Raw genomic sequence first — 7,303 nt, 5'->3', positions numbered from 1 at the left:
CCAACATTTCAAATTTTGGTGTGCGGCGCTTCAGTTGCAAGGGGGCATCACGCCCTATCATAAGATTTGAATGCTAAGCAAAAATAGGAGTAAAGACGCCGCTACAGTCAGAGTTGGTCGGGAGGGATGTTAGGTTTGGGACATTCATGGTTGGGAGGGGCATTCGTGTTCAAGAGTTGATGTGGGTAGTGTAGACCATTAGGAACAAACACGTCGTTGTTGCATTGGGAGTGTTCCGATTGGATGTTATGGATGGTCAAGCCACCAGTCAAGAATTTACCACCTCACTTGTTGTGGATCCCGCCAATGAGAAAACTTGAAAAAGGGAACTAAACGAACGGATTAGCAGGGTGTCGGGGATTCTTGATAAGCCACTCCGATGCTCAAGTCAGCAAAGAGAAGAAGAATTGTAGAAGGAGTGTATGAAGTAGCTGGAATTAAAGTGCGTTTCATACCTGCCGGGGGGGATTATATACTTACGAGAAAGAACCTTTCTGCTGACATAGGGGTAGGCCGTTGTGGTGTCTTGAGGAGACATGTTCTGTGAATTGCTGATAAATGAGTCTGTGATACAACATCTAGGGGACCGAGTCTGTAAACCTCGTAATCATCCTATGGCTTAGGCATGTTGATTATTCTCGCTTTTTAGGCATAGGTAGAGACACAAAGGGATTTAAGGAACCAGGCCTGACAATCTAGTAACTGTCTTGATCCTTTGGCAGAGTTCGCATGCTTTGTTACTTTTGTCGTCTTCTAACACTGGGGATGGCTGAGAGAGACCAAGTCAGAGTGAGGCTGAGTGGCCAAGACTGCTGAGGCCGAGAGACTAAGGTGATTGAGGTCAGATTGCTGAGAGAGAGGTCGAGTGACCGAGGAGGTCGGACTAGCCAAGAGCAAGTGACCGAGGGAGGTCGGACTGGTCGAGAGCGAGTGGCCGAGGAGGTCGGACTGGCCGAGAGCGAGCCCGAGTGACCGAGGAAATCGGACTGGCCAAGAGCGAGTGATCGAAGAAGTTGGACTAGCCGAGATCGAATGATTGAAGAGGTCGGACTGGCCGAGAGTGAGGCCGAGTGACCGAGGCGATTGAGATAGGGAGTGTTGGGCTGATCCACCGGGGGTTGAATGTTAACCCCTTGACTCGCCATATCAGCCCGCCTCTTAACCTTTATTGCCACGTTAGACCAATCAGGATCTACTGTATCACAAAACCTCTCCATCAAGTTTAGTGAAGGAGGTGTAGGCCGATTGACTAGACAACAACTAGTCGGAGAAAGATTTGCTCGAGTCAGGCCGAGAGGTCCTCTGTTCAGTTCAGGTCGGTGTGTATCGATCGAACGGCAGGGGTGGGCCGAGTGAATCATAATGGGTCGACGAGTATCGCTCAGGCTGGTGGTAAGGAGTTAAATGACTCGTGATGGGTCGGTACTCACACTACTGGTCGGACTGAGAATCAGCGATCTAATCTCATTTAATGCCCAAGATATGCGATCTGCCTCGAGACCGAGGGGCATATCTTTGCATTGATGACGATGGCGTGTGCTATTGACAATGGGATTCGTACAGTCAAATTCAACGTCAAGTGGCCACGCGCCAATGTCAGGTCCCCAATGGTGAGGATAGAGGGCTCAGTGAGGATCAAGGGCTAGGATTGAAGCAGATCTGAAAAGGTGGAGAGAGGCTGAGCCAATCGGAGTGGTCGGACGTGTGGTGTGGATCTGACCACAAGAAAATAATCATCTTAATCCAACAATTGCTAATGTTGACACGTTGGCCTTATAGTATTCTTTCTGGCACTATAAAAGGGACTCTCGCCGGCGCCTTTGAGTTCATCATGCTCAAGTTTCCTAACTCTCTTACTTTCTGTCCCTCTATGTCGCATTCTTCTCTGTTGTTGTTTACTTTTTCGTCGTAAGTCCTGACCCCTCCCCTTGTTTTTTCTAATGGCCTCTGAGATACCATGGTACGAGACACAACACTCTGTCTACGATAGAGACGTCGCCAACCTCTTCCAGACATAGTACTATATCCCAACCGACCATTTCATCTACGTGCCTATGCCCGAGCACCGCCCACACAAACCTATCCTAGGCCATATAATATGTTTCTATAGCCAAATGACCAACGACCTCAGGTTTCCTATCTCTCTATTCATACAAGACCTAGCCAACTTCTACCGCATAAACTTATCCCAACTTACCCCGAATTCTTTCCGCTTGATCTGCGTCACAATCATTGTGTGTCGGTTGTATCAGATTCCCTTGACCCCGACCTTGTTCAACACCTTTTTGGGCCTAAGGCGTGTGATGAGGGGCATTTTCTGCGGGTAAATTAGAATTAGAATGGACCGATGTGGACCGTATTTTATATCACAAATATGGATTTTGGGCTATTTCTTTATTTTGGATGAATTGTGGTGGTTATTGTGATTTTAATTAATTTATGAAATTTTATAAATATTAATTGGTTGTAATGTATTTTGCAGAAAATTCAATTGGGAGAAAAATCGATTTTGATTCGAGTTCGAGTTCAAGTCATATCCATATGTGGCTCAACCAAATTTAAAGGGGTTAAAAGATTCAATTTGGGCTTAATCAACCCTCAAATCTGCCAATCCAACCCAAACATCCGACCCACATAAAAGCTCAAGCCCGGTTCGGTTCAAGCAAAACCCAGCTCAATCTCAATCAAAAGCAAAGCCAGTCCAGATCCACTCCAATCCGGCCCAGCCCAACACAGCTAGTCCGGTCCATATCCATTTCAGCCGGTCCAATTTCAATTTGAAGCCGGTTCAAAATCAAGCTCCGGTTCACTTGCATTCCGCCGGTTCAGCAGCGGGGTTAAAGCCGAAATTCTGATTCAATGGCAAAGGGAGGCTCACAGGCTAGGTTTCTCTATCGCCCTCACTGTTCTTCCCCCTTCGTGATTTTTTTTCTCTGCTTCGTATCTTCTTCCCCTGTTTTTCTTCGTCACCGAGCCTCCTCCACTCCATTCCACTCGCATTTCTTCCCCCGAGTTCCTGATTCAAAGCTGAGTGGCGCCGGCAGCTCGAAGATTGCTTCATCGCCGATCATCCGCCCTTCTCTGTCGTCGTTCTCCGCCGTTGTGTAGCGGTTGTTCCAGCTGCGGACGGCCGACGACAGCCACTCCTCCATCACCATAGAAGCTTCGAAGGTGGCTGGACCTTTTCTGCGGTTATAACAAGGATTCCGCACCAGCATCTGTCTGCGGTTGTAGCAGAACACACGAAGAGCTTCACTATCCACCGTCACCGGAGAGAGCAGATTAGGGTGTTCATTCGTGGTTTCTGACTTTGTCTGCGGTTGTAGCAGGGAAAGGAGCTGCGGCTGAGGATTCCAAGCTTCGCTTGCTCCAACACCTCTCCCAATCACCACCCCGGCGAGTCCATCTTCCCCGGTGCAAGGTCTTCTTCCGGCTGTTGTCTTCGGTTGGTGATGACAAGGGAATCCCCTCAGAAATCCTAGCTTGAACTTATAATGTAGATTAACTTTGCTTGTAGTTATTTGTTGTTCTTTCTGTTTAATTGAATTCGAAAACCCCCTTCTCTATAAATACATTCCTAACTTTAATCCCAATCCCTAATTGTGTTCTAACCGTAACAATGGATGTTTCCCTAACCCTAACTATTAACACTAATTCCTAATTTTGTTCTTAACCCTAATCCTAAGTCTAACCTTTCTAATAACACCCTGATTTCTAATATAACTTCTAATTTGTTTTGTTTGTGTTATTTTGCTAGCAGGTTGTAACAATTGAAGAACCCTGTGAATGTGGATGACTCATGTATTTGTTGTTGGTTCTGTTCAGTTTTGAATAAGAGGGGGATTGATACTCCTAACCCTAGCTGATACTTAATCATTGCTCTATTTCTTTAGCTTCTTTCATTCATCCCTGTTGCTTGAGCATGAGTTAATCCTTCAAGAACCTCCATTTCTGATATTTTGATTTTGAAGACTGCTAGCTGAGTGTGATACTTAATAATCTGATTGTGAATTTCATTTGAGTGATGGTGTTGTTAATGAACTTGTGTGCCAATGGGAGGCTATATGTTTTGAGTTGTAGAGTTTAATGGAATCGGTTGTATCATAGGAAAGTGGAAATTGGAGTTGTTTTTGTTTGTCATCAATGGAATTAGAGTCATTTACTTATGTTGGTTTGCATTAGATGAATTGCATGGGAATCAGTTATGAATGATTTGCAAATGGAAGTTTGAACTTGTGTCACAAATTGAGTTGAAATGAGTTGTGTAGGTTGAAGGAAATTGTTAGTGTTGTGGGATGTATTTTAAACATTTGTGAATAGGTGCTGTGATAACTTGTAAATTGTATGTATCAGTTGTATAGTATGAATAAGTGTTATGTAAATTATATGTATGTTTTGTGATTCTTTTGTTGTGTAAATGTATGTACAATTCATGTTGTAGGTTATGTAATTAAAATGAATGGTGTATGTTATTGTATGATGCATGTTGTATGAATGATTTGTTTATGTAATTGATGTATAGTGTATGATAACTAAATCTATGTTCTATTTTAATTTGTGATGATAAATAAAATGAAAAGAAAGATTGTTGTTGTAATTGAAACATGTCTTGTATAGTGATAAGTGTTGGTTGCTATGTTTTTGTTTGTATTAATAGATTAATGTTGTACCATGTTTTGTGAAGATTAAATAATTCATGTGTAGTTGTGTATGTATTGTAGAGTAATTTGTAAATTGGTAAAACTTGTTGTAACTTGTAATTGTGAATAAATAGAGTTGTAGATAGTTAGATGAATAAAACACAATAAACACCCTACAACAGTTTAGAATAAACATCCTGTCATTGAGTCCGAGAGAGACGACCTGGACCTCTCTGTACTACTTAGGATGATAATAAGAGGTTTGGTGATAAATAAATAAATAATTTTGACGGGTGTAAGTGACACAAATAAATAAGGAAAAATGTAATAAAATAAAATCCCATACAAAATAAACACCACATCAGCGTGCCTAGTGCGGGGTATTTTACTTCTTCGCTCGACAGGGGTGTACTTTCCTGAGTGAGTACCCGACCTCGCATAAGGGTTGGAAAGAGTGTTTTATTTATGTCAAACCCCCTCACCCTTATACATGGCCGACCCACTAGACGTCCGACCTACCTTTCATCCCAGTCGTAGGTCAGTAGAGCTGTCAAACGGGTCAATCCATGGCGGGGTGGGCCAACCCATGATAGGCTCATCATATGGCAGGGCAGGGCGGGCCAACCCACCAATTTGGCGAGTTGAGAAATCTTCAATCCAACCCAACTCAAGGAGGGCCGCGGGTTAGGCGGGCCAACCCACGGGCCTATTAAAAAAATAAAAAATATTAAAAATATTAAAAAATTTAAATTTGAATTATAATTTAAATTAATTAATTTAAAATTTTTAAGTTTAAATTATAATTTTTAAGCTTGAATTATAATTTAAATGGATCAAATCCACTAATTCATTGAGTTTTCTACTTTAATTTTAAAATTTAAAATAAATAAATAATTTTTCTCAACCCGCGGACCAATCCAAGCCCGTCGTGGGCCAACCCACACAGGTCGCCGGCCTAGGTGGATTAACTCATCTGAACCCATCTTAAAATGGGTTGATAAAATTTCAATCCAACCCGTCTAAATTACTTGACGGGGCGGGCCAACCCGACGGGCCTAACCCAACTTGACGGCTACATAGGTCAGCACCATTTGTCCCAAGCTTTCTTGGAGGCAATGAAAATCTTGACCGATCTGAAATTTAACATCAACAACTTAGTAGAGAAAAGGCCCTGTTGTACCGAGCAGGGCTGAGTCCCATTGCCATCCGCTTGGGGGATCGACTGAGTAAGCTTAAGTTATGTTTAATTCTCTTCCCCTTCACTGACTAACTTTGTATTATTTTGCAGGTTGAATCATGTTGAACGCCTCCATGAACACAGTCCTCAAATGGGACTTGGCGTTTGTGGAAGGGCTCTGGGCAGAGGGAGATGCTGCAGAGGATGCCGGAGTACTGCACCATTTATCCCAAGCTTCTGCCGAGGGATCAGGTCCCCCGCAGCCATCATCCGCTCATCCCCAAGGAGCCCGAGACAAGGGCAAGGGCCGGCTTAGAGAGGGGTTAGGGGTCGAGGCTATAGGTCTCGCCCAGCGAAGCAGCCTGTCGAGTCAGAGTGAAGTCTCCCACCCTCATTCCCTGGCCCCCTCAGAAACATCCCCACAGCGCTCCCGGGTCGATCCAGCGGGTTTGTTTTCTTGGGGGATTAGCGAGGCTGTGAGCGAGCGCCTCCAAGAATATCAAGAGGTCGTCCCACAGCTTGGGATGATCGATTTGAGTGCAATCTTACATCAAGGTGAGACAAGTGGTCAGTTATACTCGCTTGTATTCTTTCTTACTTATTTCTTAACCCATTTTATCTGTTTGCAGGCTGGGATGGAGCAGAAGGCCCTCCACCATCATTTGATATGGGTAGAGAAGCGTCATGCTCGGATGGAGAGCCAGATCGCCCATCTTCGAGAGCAAGTAACGGAGCGGGCTTCGACCGGAGGCGGACTGTCGGAGGCCCTGATGGAGGCTGATCGTGCCAAAGACGAGCTGGCCATAACTCGCGCAAGCCCGGCAAAAGGCAGAGGTCATAGCAAAGGAATGGCGTCTGAAGGCCCAGGGCCACTCGACCCATGTCCAAGAGTTGGAGCGAGAACTAACCCAAGTTAAGATTGCGGCTGAGGACGCTTTTCAGGCGGAGAAGTAGGCTCGAGAGGCCTGCTTGCAGGTGGAGCATACCACGACATGCCGAGAGGTAGAGATGGCATCGATTGAAGCGCAGCTCCTTCAGCTAAGAACTGACTCGCGCCAGGGGCGGGACTGGCTGAGTCGGCAGCTGGCTGAAGATCGATCCTGGTAGGCTCAGGTCGTTCTGGAGCTTGAGGTGGCTCGACAGGTGATGGAGGCAGCTCGGGCTGAGCTGGCTGACTTCCGGGCACAGGAGAAAGCCAAACTGACGGAGCACCAATGGTCTTTCCTAGCATTGCAGGACTTATTCGACCTGCTGGCGCTCGAGAAAGATGATGGTGTACGACTTCAAGGACGCCATCTTCTAGTTTATGAAGTCCAGACTCATCACTTAGGGAATTGACCTCAGCTTCCTAGATCTTAGGAAGGTGTGGAACGACCTCCCTGACGCCGAGAGGGGGGACTTCCCTACGGAAGCTAAGCAACCCGAGGCTCCCGCGGAGACAGAATCTCTGGATGTGATTGAGCCCACTAAAGCTCCTACCTCGGCC

Source organism: Curcuma longa, chromosome 4, assembly GCF_044706935.1.
Source record: "Curcuma longa cultivar G26 ecotype Majalengka, Jawa Barat chromosome 4, ITB_CL_G26_1.1, whole genome shotgun sequence".
Taxonomy (NCBI): Eukaryota; Viridiplantae; Streptophyta; class Magnoliopsida; order Zingiberales; family Zingiberaceae; genus Curcuma; species Curcuma longa.
This window is presented reverse-complemented; position numbering follows the sequence as displayed.